General features: G+C 32.3%; 1 non-coding gene across 1 annotated transcript; it reads left to right on the forward strand.

The window, feature by feature from the left end:
- Positions 1-2,213: 2,213 nt before the first annotated feature.
- LOC139856367 (small nucleolar RNA R71) lies at positions 2,214-2,320 on the forward strand. Its single transcript, XR_011761853.1, has one exon. It is a non-coding gene; the product is annotated as a small nucleolar RNA R71 (small nucleolar RNA).
- The last annotated feature ends 24,093 nt before the right edge of the window (positions 2,321-26,413 follow it).

Raw genomic sequence — 26,413 nt, forward strand, 5'->3', positions numbered from 1 at the left:
AAGAACATAGTTTAGATTATTTCTAAACTTGTTTGCAAATAAACTTAATCCTTATAACTTGACTTTTAAAATACTTCAACACATGTATTATGACTATATGTCAAGCTAACATAAGGATATAAAACTTGTAAACACGAAGAACACCTTAAAATCGAATATACGCCGTTTTAGTCGAACGAGGGCTGTTTTGGGTTTAATTTTAAAAACCTATCTTAAACTTTGAATTAAAAGATTTCCTTTGGTGAAAAATCTTATTTTATATGGATATGAAATATATCCAAAATCCATGGTTAAACTCTAAGTGGAAATATGTTTTTCAAAAGGGTCATCAAGATGTCGTTCTTACGACGGATATGACTATCTTCTCTTATTTGACACCTAAGCTGTATTTTTGACTATAAACCTATACTTTTTCTGTTAAGATTAATAATGTTGAGTTTGATACGAAACCATGGAAACTCGAATCACTCAAAACGGATTTGTAACGAAGAAATTATGGGTAAAACAAAATTGGATATTTTTCTTAATTTTTAGCTACGGACATGATTCATAAAAATGGATGCTAACCTTATCCTAGCTAACTTACCTTGTATCCTACATGTATTTATACATGTCTTGTTCTCGAACTTATGGAAATACAATTTATAATAGTCGTGATTAAGTTCTACGACAATATATTATAGTCTTAATAAAGATCGTAAGGCACCATATATATATATATATATATATATATATATATATATATATATATATATATATATATATATATATATATATATATATATGACTTGATCACCGTGGATCCGTATACAGCGTTTTGACATATCATTTTGATTTCTTATATATATATTATTGGAACGAACTATAAGACACCATTGGCAGTAATTTCGAGTTAGCTGTGGGTCGAAGTGGATTCCAAAATATTATATACTTTGAGTTGTGATCGAGCCTGAGACATGTATACAATGGGTCGCGAATTGCTTCAGACAATATACATATTATGTGTCTTATTATATTAAGACAATATATTATAGTGTTAGTGAATTCTAACATAATATACGCATTTATTTATATATATATATATTTATACTGTTGGACTATCGGACTATTGGACTACGAACGTTGGACTACTAACAATGGACAATTAAAATTATCACAAGTATCATAAGTATGGAATATTAATTCTATATATATCTTGACACAAGAATATTATTATTAGGTTCGTGAATTTGTCAAAGGCCAAGTCAAACCACCATCTATTCGGAAATCATCACATGTGAGTTATAGTCCCATTTTTACTATCTAAATTATTTTGGGATGAGAATACATGCAAAATTTATAAATGTTTTACAAAATAAGCACAAGTTCATGGAACTACATTCTACGATTGTTTTGTTATACCGGATATCTGTACTTATTATTATTATGCTTGGTAACCTAAGAATTAGTGAAAAACACTAATTGACGCGAATCCTAAAGGTAGATCTACGGGCACCAACCACCCCCATTTTCGAATAGTGGAAATGCTTTAGTACTTCGAAGGGTTCTTGTCATACATTTGAATAGTGGAATGTATGATGCCAGATATCTTAAGCGCTCTATGTTAAGGTCGGTTACTAGGCGACTCATCGTATGAATGATTTTTACAGTTGTAATGATCCTGCGCATTTAATTAAATGAAACCTTGTGGCTTATTAAATGTTATGATTATTATATAGAAATTAAACCTATGACTCACCAACATTTTTGTTGACGTTTTAAGCATGTTTATTCTCAGGTGAATATTAAAAATGCTTCCGCTGCCGTATGCCAACCCAAGGTCAAGATTTGGAGTCGGCATAATTGTTTATATTGTTTAAACTTGCATTCGGAGTATTTGTTGTAATATATTTGATCATATTGTAATGGGTTGTGTAAAAACTTATTTATTTGAGGAGATTGTCTTTGATAGACAATCTAAATTATGTCATTAAGACCTTTATTCAATAATAAAGGTTATGGTTGTTTTTAAAAACGAATGCAAGATTTGAAAAACGTCTCATATAGAGGTCAAAAACTCGCAAAGAAACCAATTAATATGAAACGTTTGTAATTAATATGAACGGGGCATTTCAGTTTTCTTCATAATGAAACCTCCAGCTGCTGTTTCGATGTCTTTTCGTGTAGCGATGTCGACTCCTTTGTAAAATATTTGAACTATTTGATAAGTATCTAGACCGTGTTGAGGACATCCTCTCAACATTTTTTCGAATCTTGTCCATGCCTCATATAGCGTTTCATTTGGCTTTTCTGCGAATGTGGCAATTTCTCCTTGAAGTCTCATGGCTTTAGATGCCGGAAAGAATCTTTTAAGAAATTTTTCAACTAAAACATCTCATGAATCAATCGCTCCTTCAGGTAACGATTCTAACCAATCTTTGGCTTCCCCCTTTAAAGTCCAGGGGAACAACATGAGATAAATAGTTTCATCCTCAACTTCTCAGATTTTAAATAGATTACAAATCCTACTAAAAGTTCGAAGATGTTCGTTTGGATCTTCTTTTGCTGTACCACTAAATTGGCATTGATTAGTGATCATGTGTAGGATTTGTCCTTTGATTTCAAAATCTAGCGCATTAACATCTGGTTGATTAATTGCATGACCTTGGCCCGTGTGTGTGGCTCTCATTCGGCCTTCCATACTTTGAGGTTCTGTTTCTTCCATATCTAAATTTATTGAATCTGAATCACGAGAAGATTCTGATTTAACAGTTTCTTCCTCGATAATCTCCGGATGAGTAATTTGTGGATAAGGAGGAATGATTAGTGGTTCATGATCTCTGAATTGTCCCTGAATATCCTCCGGGTCCTTAATTGTGAAGTCGGTTTCAAAAATTGGATTATCAGAAATTTGAGTTGGAGTACTTGTTCAACTAGATGATGATTCTAAAGAAAAATCAATGGCGACAATATTGGATAGATGTCTTGATCGAGTTATGGGTGGTGAACGTATGAAAGGTGGTGAACATTTTGCTCGGTGCATTCATTGAATATCTGAAAGGACCCGTCCTAATCCACCTGGACGAAGTCATCAACATTTGGTCCCATTGCGATGATCGGCTCTAAGTAAAGTCCTTATATTGAGCAAATGCACAGCGGAAGACTTAATTCGTACCTGAGAATAAACATGCTTTAAAGTGTCAACCAAAAGGTTGGTGAGTTCATAGGTTTATCATAACAATCATTTCAATATGTTAATAGACCACAAGATTTCATAATCATAAACATAATACACTCGCAAGTGTATGTAAAGCATTCTAAGTGGTTGAGCACTTGGTAACCATACTTAACATTTAATCAACGTCGCATATTCCCTTTATTATGAAATCTCACTACACCGTACCAAGTGTAGTTACCAAAACGAAGTACTGTGCAACCGTTGAATACTGGTCGTCCAGTCCGGTTGGGGTTGTCAGGCCCGATAGATCTATCAACAGGATTCGCGTTTACAATACCCATGTAAATAGTAGTTACCAAGCTACAGGAAAATATGCCAGTGGTACAACTCAACGTAGAATATATTTTTAAGTACTTGTGTCTATTTTGTAAACATTTATAAAAGCAGCGCATGTATTCTCAGTCCAAAAATATATATTGCAAAAGCAATTAAAAAGGGAGCAAATGAAACTCACTTTTGCTTTGAAGGTATTTAATTCGACTTGGTCTCCGATAGATATCACGAACCTAACCATATATATAATATATCAACATATTTTCTTTTTAAGTAATCGTTACATATATATATATATATATATATATATATATATATATATATATATATATATACACACTTTTAATACTTTTAATATTTTCTTAGTCCGTAGTTAGCAGTCCGATGTTAGTGGTCCACAATTAGTTGCTTAAATAAAATAAATAAAGACCCCATCATATTCGTATTGATCAGAATTAATCTCGACCCATGGTACCATGTTGTCAAATGACATGTTGCGTACATAAAGTACCGTATTGTCAAATGACGTGTTGCGTACAATCATGAGGTCTTATGATTAATCTTCTCGTGTTGTTTACGGGTGGTCCTGAAATATATAAAATCAACTCATAAGTAATTATATATAAAATATCATATTAATTAGAAAAGATATGATTAATTTACTTTTTCTCCAAATATTTTCGTAGCTAAACTAGCTTCGGATACCCAATCTTGTTTTAATCGTAGTTTCTTCATTACAACTCCATTTTTGTTGGTTCAACTTGCCACTTCCTTGGATCGAGTCAAATTTTAAGAATATGAACTGAAAATACCTTAGTTTGTATTCGAAATCATAGGTTATAGGTCAAACTTTGGTGAAACTTATGAAAGTGATCATTTTCCATCATAAAAACAACATTTAATGATCATTTTTCTAAAAATATTTACACTTTGAGTTAAACCATGAAATTTTTATGTGTTAACATATTCATAAGAAATATCATTCTTCCAGAACATGAACTTCCAATTCAAAGTTCAAGATGGTTTTTAATTATCCAACCCAAAACAGCCCCCGGTTGCACTCCGACGACGTAGATTCAGTTTTTAAGATGTTCTTTGTAAAACCAAGTTATATCTTTTTAGGTTAGCATATAATTATGATATATTACAGGTCTTGAAGTGTTTTAAAAGTCAAGTTAGAAGGATCTATTTAGTTTGCGAACAAGTTTGAAATCATTCAAACTATGTTCTTGTTGTTAAAATTTTATACCACAAAATAAGATAGCTATATGAATATGAATTGAATAAGATTATGAACAAGGTTACTACCTCAAGTTACTTGGACAAAGTTACTGCAAAAGATAAGAAATAATCTTGGAATCAAAGAGTGGTGGAGTTAGATCAAAAGGTTGGAAGTAAACTTCTTCAAATGGGTGGTTATTTTGATATGTTCTTGAAAAAGTTTTGTTATGGTGTTTAAGGCTTGTAATTGAAGCTAAATGATGGGGAAAATGCTTGGAGATGATCAAGTATGAAGTTAGGAGTATTTTGAGAGAGAAATGAGGGTGTAGGTATGAGAAAATGGAGTGAAGAAATGGTGTTCATTTATAAAAACGTTTTTAGTTTATAAAGAAAGAAAAGGATTCCTAATTTTGTTTTCTTACTAATAATTCATACAACTTGACAAATTCTAGTTACCTCATATCTAGGGCAGTAATAATGTTGATTAGGATGTTGATTTGATGTGTATATACCAATAGTAAATACGTATAGAAGCTGGGTATGATACGGGTACATATACCCTAGATATACTGATAATGCTAAAAACGAACATATATTTCATAGCATTATTCCTCAAGAAAGACAAGCTTTTAGTTGCAATTGTCCTATTTACAAGTGATATTCGTTTAAATAATAAAAGGTGAAGACAAAAGACAGATTCGACGAATTGAAGACGCAAACGACCAAAAAGCTCAAAAGTATAAAATACAATCAATGAGGTTCCAATTATTGATAAGAAACGTCTCAAAATTACAAGAGTACAAGATTCAAAATAAAAAGTACAAGATATTAAATTGTACGCAAGGACGTTCGAAAATCCGGAACCGGGACAAGAGTCAACTCTCAACGCTCGACGCAACGGACTAAAAATTACAAGTTAACTATGCATATGAATATAATATAATATATAATTAATTCTTAAAATTAATATATATATTATATTATATTTAAATAAACGTCGGCAGAAGAAAACAACCAAAAGTGGCTATCCCCAGCTGGCCATGCGATCGCATGGCCTGGAAGGCATAAATCCATGCGATCGCATGAGCCCCTTTTCCAGATCACAGGCCTATAAAAATCGAGCTTTGGTGCACCATTTATCCATATATAATATCAATCTCTCTATCTATATACGTAGTATATATTTATATTTATATTTATATTTATATTTTAATTTTAATTTTAATTCTAATAATAAGGGTATGTTAGCGAATGTTGTAAGGGTGTAAGTCGAAATTCTGTCCGTGTAACGCTACGCTATTTTTAATCATTGTAAGTTATGTTCAACGTTTTTACATTAATGTCTCGTAGCTAAGTTATTATTATGCTTATTTAATCCGAAGTAATCATGATGTTGGGCTAATTATTAAAATTGGGTAATTGGGCTTTGTACCATAATTAGGGTTTGGACAAAAGAACGGCACTTGTGAAAATTAGACTATGGGCTATTAATGGGCTTTATATTTGTTTAACTAAATGATAATTTGTTAATGTTAATATAAAGATTTACAATTGGACGTCCCTATAAATAACCATATACACTCGATCGGACACGATGGGCGGGGTATTTATATGTACGAATAATCGTTCATTTAACCGGACACGGGAATGGATTAATAGCCACTAGAATTATTAAAACAGAGGTGAAATTATGTACAAGAACACTTGGCATAATTGATAACAAAGTATTAAAACCTTGGGTTATATTCAGTCGACATCCTGGTGTAATTATTAAACAAAGTATTAAAATCTTGTTACAGTTTAAGTCCCCAATTAGTTGGAATATTTAACTTCGGGTATAAGGATAATTTGACGAGGATACTCGCACTTTATATTTATGACTGATGGACTATTATTGACAAAAACCAGACGGACATATTAAATAATCCAGGACAAATGACAATTAACCCATGGGCATAAAACTAAAATCAACACGTCAAACATCATGATTACGGAAGTGTAAATAAGCATAATTCTTTTATTTCATATTTAATTTCCTTTATTTTATATTTAATTGCACTTCTAATTATAGCACTTTTATTTATTATTATTGTATTTAATTGCACTTTTAATTATCGTACTTTTTAATTATCGCAAGTTTATTTTAGCGCACTTTTATTTATCGCAATTTCATTATCGTTATTTACTTTACGCTTTAAATTAAGTCTTGTATTTATTTAATATTTTATATTTTGTTTTAACTGCGACTAAAGTTTTAAAATCGACAAACCGGTCATTAAACGGTAAAAACCCCCCTTTATAATAATAATATTACTTATATATATATATTTGTATTTTTATAAAATAAAACTAATATAGCGTTAAGCTTTGATTAAAAGATTTTTCCTGTGGAACGAACCGGACTTACTAAAAACTATACTACTATACGATTAGGTACACTGCCTATAAGTGTTGTAGCAAGATTTAAGTATATCCATTCAATAAATAAATAAATATCTTGAGTAAAATTGTATCGTATTTAATAGTATTTTCTTGTAAAATATAAGCTATTTTATATACACCTCACAGAACATCAAGTATTTTTGGCGCCGCTACTGGGGAACCATCTAGCTTAAAAGCCGGAAGCGCAACGCTAATATAAAAAAAAAATTACGCTTTTGTAAAAATACGTTTTAATATATTCGAAAATATAAAAAGAAAACAAAAATATAAATATTTTTAAGAGTTTGTTAAATATTTAAGTTCTATAAAAGTTTATTTATCTTTATTTTATAAAAATATAAGTTTTATTTAATTTATATAAATATATTACATAAATATATAAAACAAAAAATTCAACACAGCAAAAAAAAAGAAAAAAATAAAAACACTCGAGTCCAGTACTGTAGCAGCCCACACTGTGGCCCGAAACCCTAGCCCATGCGATCGCATGGCTGGATAACTTAGGACTCATGCGATCGCATGAGCCCGTCTGACACGCCGCAGTTGACTGAGTACTGCATTAATTACGGTTTATAATTATTATTATTATATTTAAACCCTAATTAGGTTAGATTAGTTAAATATTTAATTTAGTTATTTATTTAATTTGTATTTTTAAGTTTAATTAGTTTTATAAAATATAAAATTAATAGTTTTATAAAATAAATAATATAAAAATAATATTTTTATAAAAATTGTACTTTTTACAACTTTTAGTATATTTTTATATTTTATCCCTTTTTAATTGTTTTAGCGTAACTTTTGTAATTTTTGCTCGTATTTATTTTTAATTCATAGTTTTTGCCATAGTTATTTTTATTTCTAGATTTTTAGGCTTTGCCGTAAAATCCCTTAAGTGCTTTTTCTTTAGACTAAGATTTAAGTGCTTTAGAATTCTGCGACGTTTTTTTTTTTTAAGTTTTAATACCTTTTTGAGATATTGCCATTTGGGATATAGTTTTTCTGTAAGCTTTAATATTTTTAGACACCTTTTACCTATGTATCAATTATCATTCCAATTAGTAATCTCAATTTGCGATTATAATTTTAAGTTAGTGATAGTAATAAGGTTGGGTTTGTCGAGTTTTTTTTAAGTTTTATAGTCATTTTTTTTTTCTTTCTTATTTTTTGACGCCTTTTATTTTTCGATCTTTTCTTTTTCGACCTTTTTCGACGCGCTCTTTTTCTTTCTTATTTCTCGTCATTCTAGTTTTTAGGACTTAGAATTTTTTCTACTTCTTTTCTATACTTCTTAAAATTACGAAAATTTATTTTAAGTGGTTAAATTGATAGACATCAAAATTTTCTGGTTCGTAGTAATAGTTGGATTTGTACGTGGACCGGGTTATTGGAGCCAAACAGTCCTCAATTATATTGAGACCAAACGAATCCTGCCCCTCTGCTGCATCTTTTGGCTATTCGAAACAGTCCTCAATTAAAAACTAATAGGATATTCAGTGAATGCACCGAGCAAGACGTTCACCACCTTTTGTACGTTCACCACCTGTAACTAGATCAAGACATCTAGCAAATATCATCGCCGTTGATTTTCCTTTAGAATCGTCATCCAGTCGACCAAGTACTCTAATTCAAATTTCCGATAATCTATTTTTTGAACCCGACCTCACAATTGAGAATCCGGATAATATTCAGGGACAATTCATAGATCCTGAACCATTAAATTTTCCTCCGGAACCACCAATCATTCAAACAGAGATTGTTGAGGAACGAACCATTAAATCAGAATCCTCTAGTGATTCGGATTCAACAAATTCAATCATGGAAAATCTGGAACCTTTAAGTATGGAAGACCGAATAAGAGCTAAACGCACTGGCCAAGGTCACGCAATTACTCATCCAGACATTAATGCGCCAGATTATGAAATCAAAGGACAAATTCTACATATGGTGACTAATCAATGCCAATTTAGTGGTGCGCCGAAGGAAGATCCAAATGAACATCTTCGTACCTTTAATAGGATCTGCACACTATTTAAAATAAGAGAAGTTGAGGATGAACAGATATATCTCATGTTATTTCCCTGAACTTTAAAGGGAGAAGCCAAAGATTGGTTGGAATCGTTACCTGAAGGGGCGATCGATACATGGGACGTTTTAGTTGAAAAATTTCTTAAACAATTCTTTCCGACATCTAAAGCCGTAAGACTTCAAGGAGAAATTGTTACGTTCACACAGAAGCCAAATGAAACTCTATATGAGGCGTGGACAAGATTTGGAAAGTTATTAAGAGGATGTCCGCAACATGGTTTAGATACCTGTCAAATAGTACAAATATTCTACCAAGGATGCGACATCACTACAAGGAAAGACATAGATATTGCAGCTGGTGGTTCCATTATAAAGAAAACCGAAACTGATGCTTACAAAATTATTGATAACACTGCTTCCCACTCACATGAGTGGCACCAAGAAAAAGATATCATTAGATCATCTAAAGCAGCTAGAGCCAATTCTAGCCATGACTTAGATTCCATTTCTGCAAAGATAGATGCTGTCGAGAGACGAATGGAAAAGGTGACTAAAGATATCCACTCAATACGAATTAGTTGTGAGCAGTATGGAGGACCACATTTGACAAAAGATTGTCTTAGTATTGAATTAACAATGGAACAAAGAGAGAATATTTCATACATAAACCAAAGGCCTGGAAATAATTATCAGAATAATTATCAACCGCCAAGACCGATTTACAATCAAAATCAGAATTATAACCGAAATATTCCATACAACAACCAACAAGGTCCTAGCAATCAACAAGTATCCAATAATACTTACAATCAGCAAAGACCTAATTTTCAAAACAAACCACCACAAACCGATGATAAAAAGCCGAATTTAGAAAATATGATGACGAAGCTAGTTGAAACTCAAACGCAGTTTTTCACATCTCAGAAACAAACTAATGAACAAAATGCTCAAGCATTTAGAAATCAACAAGCTTCTATTCAAAATTTGGAACAAGAAGTAAGTAACCTAGCAAGGTTAATAGGTGAAAGAAAACCGGGAAGTTTACCTAGTGATACAAATGCTAACCCCCGGAATGAAACAACTAAAGCCATTACCACAAGAAGTGGTACAACACTTAAACTACCTGAAATACCTGTAACTTCTGATGAAGCTATTCCTACTCCACAAGAACCACAACCTGAATAAGATAAGGAAAAAGAACCGATAGTTGAAAAGGTTAATGAAGATAACACAGCTAAGGATAAACCTTATGTTAAACCATACCAACCACCACTTCCTTACCCAAGTAAAATGAAAAAAGAGAAACTTGAAGCCGAGCAATCTAAATTCTTGGATATGTTTAAACAAATAAATGTAAATCTTCCTTTCATTGATGTGATTTCAGGAATACCTAGATATGCTAAATTTCTGAAAGATCTAATCTCGAATAGAAAGAAAATGGAAGAACTCTCGGCTGTTACTATGAATGCTAATTGTTCAGCAGTGCTGTTAAATAAAATACCAGAAAAACTATCTGATCCAGGAAGTTTCACAATTCCATGTTTTCTGGGTAGTCTTAGTTCAATAGAAGCATTGGCAGACTTAGGTGCTAGTATAAATTTAATGCTGTTTTCACTATACACTAAACTAGACCTTGGAGAATTGAAACCAACAAGAATAAGCATACAACTAGCCGATCGATCAATAAAATATCCTAGAGGGATAATGGAGAACATGCTAGTTAAAGTTGGTACTTTAGTATTTCCAGTAGATTTTGTTGTTCTGGACATGGAAGAAGATTCTCAAGTTCCTCTCATATTAGGAAGACCATTCTTAAACACGGCTAAAGCAATGATAGACGTGTTCGGTAAGAAACTGACCCTAAGTATAGAGGAAGAGAGTGTTACCTTTTCAGTTGATAGAGCAATGCAACAACCGCAATCTGCAGATGATACATGTTATTATATTCAAACTATAGATTCACATGCAGAATTATTAGAAGAATTTCCAGAATTACAAGGAACAGGAGAATGTTCTTTAGGAGAAGGTAATGAACCAATTGATGAAGCTGAAATGTTAGCTACGCTAATAGCTAATGGGTATGAACCAACAACAGAAGAAATTCAAATGCTAAAAGAAGAAGACAGATATCGATATAAATCATCGATAGAAGAACCACCGACATTAGAGTTAAAGCCACTTCCAAACCATTTGGAATACGCTTATTTACATGGTGAATCTGAATTACCTGTAATAATATCGTCTTCTCTTACTAAAAATGAGAAATCTCAACTCATTTCTGTGTTGAAAGCTCATAAACCAGCCATTGCATGAAAGATTCATGATATTAAAGGAATAAGTCCTTCGTATTGCACACATAAAATCCTTATGGAAGAAGGTCATAAAACGTATGTGCAACGCCAACGAAGACTAAATCCGAATATGCAAGATGTAGTTAAAAAAGAAATTATTAAACTGCTAGATGCAGGTTTAATTTATCCAATCTCTGATAGTCCATGGGTAAGCCCAGTTCAATGCGTGCCTAAGAAGGGTGGCATGACTGTCATTACAAATGAAAAAAATGAGTTTATTCCTACAAGGACTTTAACAGGATGGCGTGTATGTATTGATTATAGAAAATTAAATGACGCCACCAGAAAAGATCACTTTCCCTTACCTTTCATTGATCAAATGTTGGAAAGATTAGCCGGAAATAGTTATTATTGTTTTCTTGATGGATTTTCTGGATACTTTCAAATTCCAATAGCACCCGAGGACCAAGAAAAAACCACGTTCACGTGCCCTTATGGTACTTTTGCTTATAAACGCATGCCATTTGGACTTTGCAATGCCCCTGCAACCTTTCAAAGGTGCATGATGGCGATTTTTCACAACATGATAGAAGAATGCATGGAAGTTTTCATGGATGAGTTTTCAGTCTTCGGTGATACATTTGAATCATGTCTAGTTAATCTGGAATGAATACTTATTAGATGCGAACAATCAAATCTAGTTCTTAATTGGGAGAAATGCCATTTCATGGTTAAAGAAGGCATCGTTCTTGGACATAAAATTTCAAAAGAAGGAATTGAAGTGGATAGAGCTAAAGTAGATGTAATTGCTAAACTTCCACATCCCACCAATGTTAGAGGAGTTAGGAGTTTTCTAGGACATGACGGTTTTTACCGACGTTTCATAAAAGATTTTTCTAAAATTACCACTCCTATGAATAAACTCCTAGAAAAGGATGCTCCATTCATCTTTTCAGATGAATGTATCAAATCTTTTAATATTCTTAAAGAGAAACTCACTAATGCGCCGATCATGATAACACCAAATTGGAATCTACCGTTTGAACTAATGTGCGATGCAAGTGATTTTGCAATGGGAGCCGTTTTAGGACAAAGGATTGAAAAACGATTTCAACCTATATATTATGCTAGTAAGACGTTACAAGGAGCACAAACAAATTATACAACTACTGAAAAAGAACTCCTTACTATTGTCTTTGCTTTTGACAAATTTCGTTCATATCTCGTTCTAACAAAAACGGTGGTCTATACCGACCATTCTGCTCTTAGATACCTATTTTCGAAACAAGATGCCAAACCAAGATTAATCCGTTGGATCTTACTCTTACAAGAATTCGATATTGAAATCCGAGATAAAAGAGGAGCAAAAAATCTCGCTGCTGATCATCTTTCTCGTCTTGAAAATCCTGAATTAGAAGTTCTAAATGAATCGGCCATACAAGACAACTTTCCTGATGAATATCTATTGAAGATAGATTATAATGAAATACCATGGTTTGCAGACTATGCAAACTACTTAGTATGTGGATTCCTTGAAAAAGGATTATCGTACCAAAAATGAAAAAAATTCTTCAGTGATATAAAACACTATTTTTGGGAAGATCCACATCTGTTTAAAAGTTGTCCCGATGGAATAATATGCCGATCTGTATTCGGAGATGAAGCTAGTAAAATTTTAAACCATTGTCACACAGGACCAACAGGAGGGCACTATGGGCCTCAACTAACAGCAAGAAAAGTTTATGATGCTGGATTCTATTGGCCTACAATTTACAAAGACGCACACCTTCTTTGCAAATCCTGTGATGCTTGTCAAAGGGCCGGAAAAATAAGTCAACGTGATGAAATGCCACAAAATGTCATTCAAGTATGTGAAGTATTTGACATTTGGGGTATTGACTTTATGGGTCCATTTCCAAAATCTCATAATAATCTCTATATTCTCGTAGCCATTGATTATGTATCTAAATGGGTGGAAGCACAAGCTCTCCCAACTAACGATGCACGAGTTGTAGTCAACTTTTTAAAACGTCTTTTTGCAAGGTTTGGAACACCGAAAGCTTTAATAAGTGATCGGGGTACTCATTTCTGTAATAATCAACTTGAGAAAGTTCTCAAAAGATATGGAGTAACTCATAAAATCTCCACCGCATATCATCCACAAACAAGTGGACAAGTTGAAAATACCAACCGAGCTTTAAAACGTATTCTAGAGAAAACCGTAGGATCAAATCCGAAGGAATGGTCCATTAAATTGGAGGATGCACTCTGGGCTTTTAGAACAGCCTACAAAACTCCAATTGGAACCACACCTTTTAAACTCGTCTACTGAAAAGCATGTCATCTTCCAGTAGAAATTGAACACAAAGCATTTTGGGCTTTGAAGACATGTAATCTTGATTTACATGAAGCTGGACGTCTACGATTAAGTCAACTAAACGAATTAGAAGAATTAAGACATGAAGCATACGAAAATTCGTTAATCTATAAAGAAAGAACGAAGAAATGGCATGATAAAAGAATCAGAAGTTCAAAAGAATTTAAAGAAGGAGACAGAGTTCTTCTTTTCAATTCACGATTCAAGCTATTTCCTGGAAAATTGAAATCAAGATGGTCTGGACCATTCATAGTCAAAAGAGTTTTCCCATACGGAACGATAGAATTAATAAATTCAAATGGAATTGAATTTAAAGTTAATGGTCACAGAGTTAAACATTACATAGATAGTCTGATGGAAGTCGACAACGAAGTTAATCACAATTTCGATACCACAGCTAACTAAGTGTGAGGAGAATCAAGTCTTTTAAGGATTTTATGTATTTCTGTTAGAGTTAGATTGTCTGTTTTCGTGTAGTTCTCGAAAATGGAACCCGAATGGTCTTTCCCTAGCAGACCCTAAAGAACTAGTCTTCTCCCCCCATTCTGAATTTTTATTTTTTTAGGAAATGAAGACTGCCTGTGAACTAAACCATGGTCTAATGCTACACGCTTTGATCACTAAACGTAATAATGACACACTTCCGAGTGAAATAGTATCAGTAATCAGAGAAAGATTGGACAGAGTAAGAAAAGAATCCAGATGCGAAGATAATAAGTTACAATTTGGTAAAGGAAAATCAAAATCCGCAGCGAAAAGAAGAGCACGACACCTTGAAAGATGTCACAAATGCGGAAAATGGTCACATGGAGGTAAATGTTCAAATAATCAAACCTATTCAAATACCGAATTTGTTACTTTATGCAGAGACGGACCGTTCATATGTTTAGAAGAAAAAACACTGAATGCTCGAGGTTACGGCTATGTAGCTATGGAAAACCAATTAAACCGACTATCTTATGAATGGGATAGATCATATAAATAAGAATACTATCTCACAGGTAAGTCTGTACAGTTTTTATTTTTTTATTTTTATTTTTAACCTTTTGATAATAAACGCTAATTTGTTCGCTATAAAGCATTAAATTGGTATTGAATAAAATTAGGTTTGGCGACCGAAATTATTGATATCATACAAAAATTTATTACATCACTGCGAAATTTAACGTTTATTCTTAAGGTATAAATATCTTTAATCAATCAACCCAAAATATTTCAAAAATTCGTCATGAGTTAAATTAGGTCATGGAACCGAAATTACTTTACCGAAAAGAGGGGCGCATATTTTTGATAATATTTGATTGATTAAAGTGGGATAAAAGACCAAAAAGATTTTTAATTTTATTTTTACCATGTTTTTAAAATTAATATATAAATCTTAAATTAATATTATAAACTTTTTAAATTAATATATTTAAAATTGTAAATATTTGAACAATTGATATTTTTAAGTTTGTATGTATAAAAACAAAAATATAATATAAGTTTGGTGTGAATTTTTAATTTTTAAAAAAATGTGAATTTTTAATTTTATGCATATTTTAAATTTAAGTTGTGTGAATTTAAAAACAAAAATTTACTTTATTTCGCTAAGTTAAAAATATGATTTTTAAAATTCGTTGTGAGTTGAAGACTAGGTCGTTGAACCGAAATTGCTTTACCCGAGGGAGGGACGAGAACTTTTATTATCATTATTTTTAATCTTATTGAATTAAAGTATGCCAAAAACATTAAAAAAATTCAAAAATCTTTACTTTTAAAACCGCGCTTTGATTTGACAAATTTTAAAAATTTTGTCGAGGGACAGACTAGGACATCGATCCGAAACGTCCTCATCCTAAAAAGAAACAAATTTTTAAAATTTTATTAATTTTATGTTTTATTAAGAATAAGGTTTTATAAAAAAAAAAAAAAAAACTGAAAGTTCTGTACCCGGAACCCCATGCGATCGCATGGGGTTTACTCTTCAACCTCATGCGATCGCTTGAGGCTGGATTCCAGGCCAGTTTGATAAAAAGAACAGCTCGCTGTTCTGCACAAAAAACACACACACAAACACGAACCAACCCCAAAATCACCTCTAAAATTCGCAATTTTCCACCGTAATTCGTCATTTTTCTTGCTCTAATCATGCCTAGATTCTCATTCTTCAGCAAAATGGTAAAAATTACACTCCTAAACTCATAAATTTGCTAGTTTTTGTGATAAGTTCCAATTTTTTTACCTAATGCAATTTTGTTAATTTCTAGTGTAATTAGTGTTAAATTGTTAGTATTTTATGCATGTATAACCTAGATTGATGCTATTTAACATGATTTGAAGCCAAAAACTTCAAAATTTTTAGAAATCTAGGGTTTGTGTTCTTGAGCAATTTGGGGCTTTTGATATAAACAGGTTATGGCCAATTTTTGTCATGAATTATTGCTAAATTGAGTAGTGTAACATGTTTAGATAGTTAAATGATCCAAACATTGATCCTAAACATGATTTTTGGAGATTAAAGTGGACTTTTTAAGTCCAAAATTCATGAACTTGATTAATTTGATATATTTGCCATTTGAGACTTGTTTAATTATTAGTAATGAATATTTTGACATGTTATCTGAGTTAAAAGCTTATGAACTTTGTATACATTCTCATATTTGCTTATTTGAAAAGTGTAGAATTGTGAAAAATTGTGAAAATGTGTATAAGTTTAATTTTGATTTAACATGTTATAGTGATTGTTTTAAATTGTTATTTTGCTAACACTAATGCATATTTGGATGCACAAATTTTGTGTTTAATGTGTTTTTCAGAAAGCCGATACTGGAGGTTCAGGAGCATCATCATCTAGACGACCAGCACCAGAACCAGAACCAGAAATGCAACACGAACAAGAACCACAACAGGAACAACAACAACAGCCTGATCAGCACGTACCTTATTATGATTCGGTACAGTTTGTTGATGAATTCATAGTATTTCCAATGAGGCCGCCAGTAGAATTTCCAACGATTCTTGAGCACACTCTGCATCCTAATCTGAGATTTGATAGGAGATGGAGAGATTACGAGATATATCAAAGGAACAAATTCAAATTGGTAACAAAAAATGTAGAGGTGCCAAGGGTAATCGATTGGGCCCCTTTGGAAACGGTCCATCTAGCTGACCGTTTTAGACAGCTTTTAGTTCAAAGGTATGGCAGTTCTTCTTTTACAGATTGGGAACGTCTTTTCACCATTCGTAGACCTGTATATAAGGAATGGTGTGTTGATTTGATGAGTACTGTATCACTTGATACAAATATAGTTAGAATAGATGATAGAAGATTTCTTAGGTTTATCCTTGGCGGTAGGATGTACAGAATGTCCATGATGGACATGGCCAGGGCCTTACAGATATATACTCCCGGTGAGTTGCTATTACCAGATTGTACAAATTTGATTCATTATGGTGAAAGGGTAGATAGTAACTTTGACGCTGACGCCATTTGGAGGCGTATGTCACATTTTGATGTTTTTACACGAGCAGGAGGACACTCCTATACACATATTGACAGAGCCAAGCTTCCTATTATTCATAGATTTTTGGCTAACTCGATTACACAGAGAGGTCATAATAAAGAAAAAATTACCTTACATGATTTATTCTACCTAAAGTGTATTCGAGATCCTAGAATCTTTGTCAATATCCCTTACTGTGTTGCTTTTTATTTATCTAAAATGGTAGAGGGAATGTAGGACGGGAGTATAATAGGAGGAGGTATTTTTATTACTCTCATTGGAGAGTATTTAGATGTTGATAGGAACCAAGGAGGTCCATTACAGCTTTGTAGAGAACAGGTTGAGCCCTTAGGATTGAAAGTTTATGTGGGTGCTAAGGTATTGAAAAGTAGACGTAACCAGGCAGTACCCTATGAGGGATCTCATCCTCAGGTAGAGAGAGGCTCAGACGAGGAAATGGAGGAGGCGGAAGACATTAGGGATGTCTTTCGAGATGCTATTCTTGACGTCCACGTTTGTATAGATGAGGAAGCAATGACGAACGCGGCCAGACATAGTATGTATGAGCAGTGGAACTTCGAACGAGTATACGAGGATTATAGGCGACGCCAACACGATAGCTGGTTAGTTCATCAGCACCAAATCATGAGCCAGCTATCATATCAGGTACCAAATAATTACGTACCTACTCGACCTGCTCATTTTCCGCCACACAGCCCCGATATCTGACCACCCTTTAACCGGTATGACTATAATCAAGCCTATCAGAACACCTATAACCAACAATGGAACCCACCTGACGAGATGAACTGGAACCCATATCCAGACTGATTTAGTTCCATTTGGTTATTTATATGATTTTTATGTTTTTATCTTTTTACTTATTCATGTTTAAACTTATGTTATTGAATATACTTATGTAATCTTTATCATTTTTATTATTATTGTGTACTAATATTTCACATTTAGGATTTGAAAGTGGGATATTAAGTCCCATTTCAAATTGCCATGCATGTTTATATTTATATGTACGTATATGGTAAATTGTACAAAACAGGGTAAAACAGCGCATTTTCAAAGACTGGCATTAAGTTCAGCAAAAGCTACTAATTTTAACGACAAGATAAATGTGATGTAACAACAGACGGAATGGACAAATGATATGTACCATTTATCATTCAGCAAACAAACGCCAATATGTTTGGAAACTTTGGTAAAATTTAATCATTTCTACGCTAATCACCCTCAATAATTTAAATTGTTACTGATTTCTTGCAAATGAGGGCATTGCAAGATCTTAAGTGTGGGAAGGGGTTAAATTCTTTCGGATTTTTTAAATTTTTTTACTTTAAACACTTGGTTACCATTAGAAATACTAGTAAAGTAGTAGTTGTATTAGAATCTAGTGCTCTCTGATAATAAAGAACAGCCCTAGTCTTATATACGGACTACCCAATTCTAGTAAAATTTTTCAAAATTTTCAATTAAATGAACTCAAAATCATGTTTATACATATTTATGAACGATAAAACTAGGTGTTAACACCGGAATTATTGTTACCTCGGAAAGGACATAAATTGAGAAACAAACCAAAATGTTAAAATTCATTTAAAATGGAATAGAGGACAATAAAAAGGAAAATAAAAGCCAAGTGTGGGAAATTTTCACCGAGTTATTCAAAATACATATCACATATTTTTGTACAAATAATTGAAAATACTTTTGTTTTGGACGATAATTAACTGTTTTACCCGATGAAAGAAAAGAAGAGATGGATCTACACGATGAATCAATTCCATCGTTAAAAGGAAGTAAAGTCTTTCGAAAAAGACCCGCACTTCTTGATTTAGGTCATGAAGTTGTCGTCCAGACCAGCTGTAGGTTGATGAAAAATCTAGAAAAGTCATCTCTAAAATCAGCAGGAAATCCACGAACCTCAGCATAAAACAGGGTCACCAAGTGGTCAGATTTATCCTAACCATGAGAAGGATTTATCTCGTACAATGGGGGCACCGTGCAAATTAGCTTGATAAGACTAATAAATCAGATCCCCAGAAAGGATAATCTCCTTAAAAGATCAAAAATCAGCTTTTAAGCCTGATATTACTCAATCCTAGAGATTGACCTTAAAGATTGAGAATTCAAACTCATGGAATTCAATGATATCTAAACTCGAGCTTGAACTAGAAAATATTTTGATCAAATTATAAACCGATTTGTTTTCTGAAAACCCATTTTCAATGCGTTCATTACCATTGAACGTAAAATCCTAGGAATTCACCTGGAATTCATTAGGTCATCTGAACCAAATCGAGTGTCAACCGTAAGAACGGTGGTTGCATAGCATGGTCGAAGACAGGACCTTGTGCCAGACCGAAAAATCATAAGGGTGAGCTTTACTATTGCTCCTACAAAGGATCGTAATTGCGTCCGACACGTTATAGACCATAATTAAAAGCATGTCAGGGGACATTGCCTTAACAGTTGCTTGTTCAACACTTTCCTTTATAACCGGACGGTAGTTTACCGAAAGGTAATATACGGAGCAAGTATACTGGATGTGTTGCTTTCCTAATACAAGGTTAGCAAGTGGGTGACACAAAACCACAAGTTTTGAGCTAAAATTTTCAAATCTGAAACCCACCAAGCCCACAAAAATATTTTGCAAACACCGCTGAAGGGTTATTCCGGAAAACTTATTTAGGGTAAAAACTAGATTTAATTTTCAAAAGATCAAATGTTTTCATAAAGATCCAATTTCCTTAATGGATCTAAATTTTATAGTCATGTGGGACTGTAAACTACATCGTTACTACCATTGTTTATACCGCCGTAAAGAAATCACTGATGTACAAAGTGTGAAGAATAAAGAAGTGATTCTAGTATTTCAAGACTATATTGCTTGATGACAAGCAACGCTCAAGTGTGGGAATATTTGATAATGCTAAAAACGAACATATATTTCATAGCATTATTCCTCAAGAAAGACAAGCTTTTAGTTGCAATTGTCCTATTTACAAGTGATATTCGTTTAAATAATAAAAGGTGAAGACAAAAGACAGATTCGACGAATTGAAGACGCAAACGACCAAAAAGCTCGAAAGTACAAAATACAATCAATGAGGTTCCAATTATCGATAAGAAACGTCTCAAAATTACAAGAGTACAAGATTCAAAACGAAAAGTACAAGATATTAAATTGTACGCAAGGACGTTCGAAAATCCGGAACCGGGACCAGAGTCAACTCTCAACGCTCGACGCAACGGACTAAAAATTACAAGTTAACTATGCATATGAATATAATATAATATATAATTAATTCTTAAAATTAATATATATATTATATTATATTTAAATAAACGTCGGCAGAAGAAAACAACCAAAAGTGGCTCTCCCCAGCTGGCCATGCGATCGCATGGCCTGGAAGGCATAAATCCATGCGATCGCATGAGCCCCTTTTCCAGATCACAGGCCTATAAAAATCGAGCTTTGGTGCACCATTTATCCATCAATAATATCAATCTCTCTATCTATATACGTAGTATATATTTATATTTTAATTTTAATTTTAATTCTAATTCTAATAATAAGGGTATGTTAGCGAATGTTGTAAGGGTGTAAGTCGAAATTCTGTCCGTGTAACGCTACGCTATTTTTAATCATTGTAAGTTATGTTCAACCTTTTTAGATTAATGTCTCGTAGCTAAGTTATTATTATGCTTATTTAATCCGAAGTAATCATGATGTTGGGCTAATTATTAAAATTGGGTAATTGGGCTTTGTACCATAATTAGGGTTTGGACAAAAGAACGACACTTGTGAAAATTAGACTATGGGCTATTAATGGGCTTTATATTTGTTTAACTAAATGATAATTTGTTAATGTTAATATAAAGATTTACAATTGGACGTCCCTAAAAATAACCATATACACTCGATCGGACACGATGGGCGGGGTATTTATATGTACGAATAATCGTTCATTTAACCGGACACGGGAATGGATTAATAGCCACTAGAATTATTAAAACAGGGGTGAAATTATGTACAAGGACACTTGGCATAATTGATAACAAAGTATTAAAACCTTGGGTTACATTCAGTCGACATCCTGGTGTAATTATTAAACAAAGTATTAAAATCTTGTTACAGTTTAAGTCCTCAATTAGTTGGAATATTTAACTTTGGGTATAAGGATAATTTGACGAGGATACTCGCACTTTATATTTATGACTGATGGACTGTTATTGACAAAAACCAGACGGACATATTAAATAATCCAGGACAAAGGACAATTAACCCATGGGCATAAAACTAAAATCAACACGTCAAACATCATGATTACGGAAGTTTAAATAAGCATAATTCTTTTATTTCATATTTAATTTCCTTTATTTTATATTTAATTGCACTTCTAATTATAGCACTTTTATTTATTGTTATTGTATTTAATTGCACTTTTAATTATCGTACTTTTTAATTATCGCAAGTTTATTTTATCGCACTTTTATTTATCGCAATTTCATTATCGTTATTTACTTTACGCTTAAAATTAAGTCTTTTATTTATTTAATATTTTACATTTTGTATATATATTTGTATTTTTATAAAATAAAACTAATATAGCGCTAAGCTTTGATTAAAAGATTTTCCCTGTGGAACGAACCGGACTTACTAAAAACTACACTACTGTACGATTAGGTACACTGCCTATAAGTGTTGTAGCAAGGTTTAAGTATATCCATTCAATAAATAAATAAATATCTTGAGTAAAATTATATCGTATTTAATAGTATTTCCTTGTAAAATATAAGCTATTTTATATACACCTCGCAGAACATCATATACTTATAGAAATCTTGAGGAAACAGAATGAGAATTCAAATATAGCTATCTTTTGTGAATATACTTATATTGTTTTATGTATTTAAGTCCTTAAAAAGTGATTAAATACATTATATATACGATACATGTATAAGCATTATAGATTATAAGTATATATATCAAAGAATGTTACGTATAGTTATCGTTTTGAAAACTTAAGTTAGTAGTTTCAAAATATACTTATAACTCATTGTCATTAGTACACAATGAGATGTTAAACCATTCTTAGATCATGTTAAATATATATAAATACATATATATACACAAACGTATAATTATCGTATGTTATATAGTTCGTGATATCATCGGTCATATTGGACGGTCAAACGTTGTGTATAACTCTTTTCAAAAACACAAGTCTCAACAATTTGGATTGCTTATCATGTTGGTATGGTTTAATTTATGTAAATATTAATCTCATAAGTATAATTTGGTCGGAAAATTCCGGGTCATTACAGTACCTACCCGTTAAAGAAATTTCGTCCCCGAAATTTGATAGAGGTTGTTATGGATAACAATAAGAAGGTTTTCATGACAAATATAAGGTGATAATGGAGTTTTATCATCATTGAGTAATGTAGATAAAACGATTCGATTATGCGAAGAATATAAATGAGACTATCGTAAAAGAGTGAGATGAGTAAAATATATTCGTCTTAACCGATGACGTAGTTATGATTGATTTCTGGGATTTAAAGAGAATCTTACATAATAAGATTTGGTTCTTTGGTGATTAAGAAAATCAGGATCTTCTTTAATTATATGCAATAATCTGTTTCGATTGCTCTGTCGGATATTTCACTATAAATTCATCCCTTCGTTTCCTTATTTTCCACGACTCACACCTTCTATTCTTTCTCCCTTGATTCTTACTTTAAAGCATTCATCAATATGCTCCATCCAGTCCTGATTCTTGATATACTCCTAACTTTTATATCTGTCATTCTTCTTTTTCATCTACCACCAGAAGAATCTATTTACTTCTACTATACTCTTGTGTTTATAGTGTTTCTAATTCTCTCGTGTATCTATATTGCTATCTGCATCGATATACACGGTTTGTAATTTCGGGGTTATTATCGAAGTTTATATTCTTCATTATTTTTCGGAGCTTCATGCTTTCATTTTCTCTTCCCGACTTCGAGTCAAGCGAGTAATGGTCCGGAATTCGTAGATATGAAATTCAGAATGAACATAGCTAATGCTCTAAGAAGAAAATGATAATAGAACGATTTTGATTTATTAAATTACCAGAATACCTTGGAGAAGACCGTGTCATCCAGAAAAATATTCTCTTGATATTTTTAGAGATTAGATAGAATGTAAGAGTCGTGTAAATGGCACATGATGACGGTACTGTGAATCATCATGCTTCATTAGAAACTCAGCATGACTTACTGTAATATAATGACGTTGATCAAGTGTCATTATATTATACTAATCCATGCTTCAGTTCCCAACACTACTTCAAAACATTCATATTTTAAACTCGAAGGTTTCAGAATTTAGAAACTAACACAGTTTCTTTTATGTTGCAGATATTATGGGGAGATAAATGATCTCAGATAAGAATAGTTGTGAAAATATCGCCAGAAATATGGAGGATATTTATAACAGAATATACGAGAACATCTTAGAATTTCTAATATCAATGGATGATGAAGAAGATTTGTCTGTGAAGGTTTAGAATGAGAAATAAGATGTTTGCTAACGATTTCAGCAGGCACAGAATCATTTGGATTCTTTGAAGGAAAACTTATTCTTTGTGATTTGTCCACGACTTTCTTCATAGTTTCACATAATCCGCTTTTCGGTACTAAATTTTCTATCGAGCGTTCCTAACACTCCTTTCTTTATCATCAAACTTTTGGCCATTAAGATCATCTACAACATGCTGCTTCGTCAGCATTTTCAAAGTTAACTGATCTGGGTCATCGGTTATCAAACCGAGGTAGTTTCAAGAGAATTGTGTTTTTAGAATGATTAATCGCTGATGGTAATATTGTGAAATATAAAAGGTTCCCCAGTAACAATAAAGAGTACGCATATATATCGCGATTATAATAAAGTTATTTTGGATGAAAAGTCGAAGTTGACTTGCTGGAGCTGTGACAAAATTAGCTACTTTGGAAAGGGATTGCAAAACGATCTTCGGTAATAACAATGTCAAAGGAACTAGAACAGATACGCGTCAAACGTTTACTCAGTTTCTGAGGGTTTTTCAGGTGCATAACTATATGCATCAATCTTTTCTTCCATAGATGAAGTGCGGTTGGTTTATCCTCTCGATTGAGGTGTTTTTAAGAATCATGATAGATTTGAACACTGATTGTAATCGTCGAGATACAATGAGGTTTAAGATGAAATCAAGTGGCAATCTTGAAGAAATGTTTAGTTTCATATGTTATAATCAATATTTTAATTCATTTTAATTGTCTAATGTCATTAGTCCACAGTCGATAGTCCACAGTAACAGTCCAATAATTCATATATAGTTTAATATATAATTTACGAATTAATTAATACGTGTCGTGACCCGTATACATCTCAGACTCGATCACAACTCAAACTATATATATTATTGTAGAATCAACCTCAACCCTGTATAGAGAACTCGATCATTACTGCATATAGAGTGTCTATGGTGATTCCAAATAATATATATAGATGCGTCGATATGATATGTCAAAACATTATATACGTGTCCCGATATTTAAAGTGAGTAAAATAATTACAGAAATTAAATGACGATAAATAAAAGTGCGATAATTAAATTACGATAAATAAACTGCGATAAATAAAATGTAATCAGTTAGCTAGGAACAGTTAGCTGGAACAATTAGCGTGGATTCTAACAAAAATTTTCATAGTTAATTTGTTTGTTTCTAACAGATTTTATTTTGTCATATGTTTTCTTCATATGCCACTTGTTGGATTCTGGGAAGTCAAAATCCAAATATGAAATTGAATGAAAATGGTTATTCTACGGTGAACGGATACGTATATCGGTGGTTGTAAGTAGGATAGTAAATGACTGTTGAATCAGCTTCGACGAATGTACAATGTAACTTATTAAGATGAAATCTAATTATTCCTCGGGTATTACCTACCCGTAAAAAAAAATTTCACCATTAATATTTTGTACAAAAGAACTTTTAATTACAATCTTTATGAAAATATATATACATATATATTTTCTTCAGATGAAATCATGAATTTAATGAGTTAATATGATATTAATCTCATTTGCTTTTCAGTTTGAGCTAGAATAAGAAATCTCTAAAACTTTTTGAAACCACATATTCTTCGCAGAATATCAATGAAGTTATGGATCAATACTTCATCGTTCATTATTGTTGGTACTCCTTAGTATCAATGGTGCGTATGATGTTGATGTTTGTGGGACAGATTATGATGTCGATGTAGTGACCCGAACTTTTCCATGTTTATATATATTAATTGAGATTGATATTTACATGATTAAATGTTTCCAACATGTTAAGCAATCAAACTTGTTAAGACTTGATTAATTGAAATATGTTTCATATAGACAATTGACCACCCAAGTTGACCGGTGATTCACGAACGTTAAAACTTGTAAACACTATATGATGAAATATATATGGATATATATATAGTTAACATGATACTATGATAAGTAAACATATCATTAAGTATATTAACAATGAACTACATATGTAAAAACAAGACTACTAACTTAATGATTTTTAAACGAGACATATATGTAACGATTATCGTTGTAAAGACATTTAATGTATATATATCATATTAAGAGATATTCATACATGATAATATCATGATAATATAATAATTTAAAATCTCATTTGATATTATAAACATTGGGTTAACAACATTTAACAAGATCGTTAACCTAAAGGTTTCAAAACAACACTTACATGTAACGACTAACGATGACTTAACGACTCAGTTAAAATGTATATACATGTAGTGTTTTAATATGTATTTATACACTTTTGAAAGACTTCAATACACTTATCAAAATACTTCTACTTAACAAAAATGCTTACAATTACATCCTCGTTCAGTTTCATCAACAATTCTACTCGTATGCACCCGTATTCGTACTCGTACAATACACAGCTTTTAGATGTATGTACTATTGGTATATACACTCCAATGATCAGCTCTTAGCAGCCCATGTGAGTCAGCTAA

Source organism: Rutidosis leptorrhynchoides, chromosome 6 (assembly GCF_046630445.1).
Source record: "Rutidosis leptorrhynchoides isolate AG116_Rl617_1_P2 chromosome 6, CSIRO_AGI_Rlap_v1, whole genome shotgun sequence".
Lineage (NCBI taxonomy): Eukaryota > Viridiplantae > Streptophyta > Magnoliopsida > Asterales > Asteraceae > Rutidosis > Rutidosis leptorrhynchoides.